A 1,925-nucleotide genomic window follows, 5' to 3' on the forward strand; every position below is an offset into this window, starting at 1 on the left:
TTTTATTTATTTATTTGACAGAGGGAGAGAGAGAGAGAGAGAGAACACAAGCAGGGGGAGTGGGAGAGGGAGAAGCAGGCTTCCTGCGGAGCACGGAGCCCGCTGCGGGGCTCGATCCGAGGAGCTTGGGATCATGACCTGAGCCAAAGGCAGACGCTTAACGACTGAGCCACCCAGGCGCCCCAGCCATGCTGTCTTGTTTTAGCTTTCTGTTGACCTCTAGTGCTGAGGCCCATAGGAAATAAGATACTCAGTGAGAAAAAGGACAAAATCCAAGTCTGACGAGGCCACATTGACCTGTTAAGTTCCCTGAGAACTGGAACTGACCTTGTTCCCAGGCCTAGCACAGTGCCTGGCCCATCGGGAGCAGGCAGGAAATGGGAGTGGAGTGAGGAGTATAGATACACCAGGGGATGCAGGACTGGGCTGCATTTGGACAGAGAGTGCAAGTAAAAACTAGATCTCTAAAACTTAGAGAAGCTGACAGATCCCTGGCAATGCTGCTGCTGCTTCTTAGCTGTCTCATACATTCCACCACAGTGTGAGCCAATCAAGGGTCAAAACGGCCCAGACATTCAGTGGGAGTGTGAGGTGGGATGATGATGTATGTGAAGATCACTATTACTTCAGCTCATACAAGGATGTGCCATTCACTTAACACTAATAGACAAATGTGAGTACCACACAGTTGTTATAGGCAAATCAGGTTATAAAGATCCTGAAAGAGTTCTATAAGAAGTTGCCCTCCCAATGAGTAAAACATGCAGTTGGGAGAATTTTGGGTATCCTGCTTTTCCAATGTGCGTTAAAAAACAAAAACAAAACTTTTTCTCTTTAAATGGAATTACCAATAATACCTAATCAGCTCTGGGGCTATAAACTCTAAAATATTTTGTTGAAAATGAATAGTGTTGGAACCCTGAACCTAATTTATTTAGAGGCACTCCATTTGAGCTCATCAAGTAACCAGGAACATTTTGATAAACATCCATTCTTCCACTTAGCAAACATTTTAAATATCAATTCAGTGAAGAATGACTTCCTTTGGCTGGCTGGTATGACTAACTGGCATTAAAAACTAACAGAAAATGTAGAGAAGAGCGATTCATTTCTCAAAGTCTTTAAAACTATATATAGAAAATTCGGAAGAAATGGACCTGACATTGGGGGCAGAGTAGATACAGTGCTGCCAAATTGGTGGATGATCACGGGGAGGTTTATGTGCCCCTCCTTCACTCCTGCCGTGGAAATCAAAAGAAACTTTTGCTTCATCCTAAAAGGTCATGATTTAAGAACTCTCCCATTAGTCACAGAAAGCTATGTGTAAAATCTTCTGGTAATTATTCCTGAGCCAACAGGGGATTGTTTCTTCATTTTAAGGAGTGTCACCCCACGGTCCAAGAATGCTCACAGATGATGTAGCTGTAATTTGAATCAGCATGCCCTGAGGGGATGAACTACACATCCGGGTCTTTAATTAAACATACCAACTGTGCTTGTTCACAGACCTGGTAAACAAGGACCCTGTCTGAAGACTTGGAAGTTTGTCTAAACATCTGAGTATTTACTATGATCAGGCATTGCTTCTGCTCCAGGTAGATCTCTAATTCTAATAAGGGCCTCCTTGATTCCCCTGGCACCTACCTGTCCCCTGCACACACACGGAAGCTGTTCCCTTCAGGTGTGTGTCTCATTGCCTTTGGTCTGACATTGAAATGGGACTGATTCATCAGGTGACTTGGAACCTCCCGGTAATACTCACACTTAACCCTGAACGTCTATGCAGTCCTGCTGGGGGAAGGCTACAGTGTTACCTCAGCACCACGGGGCTTACGTCTATACCTGTGGATGAAAGACCGAAGTGATTTAAGTGGCATAGTGTGTGTGTGTGTGTGTGTGTGTGTGTGTGTGTGTGTGTGTGTGTG

The sequence above is a fragment of the Neomonachus schauinslandi genome, chromosome 3 (genome assembly GCF_002201575.2).
Source record: "Neomonachus schauinslandi chromosome 3, ASM220157v2, whole genome shotgun sequence".
Classification (NCBI taxonomy): domain Eukaryota; kingdom Metazoa; phylum Chordata; class Mammalia; order Carnivora; family Phocidae; genus Neomonachus; species Neomonachus schauinslandi.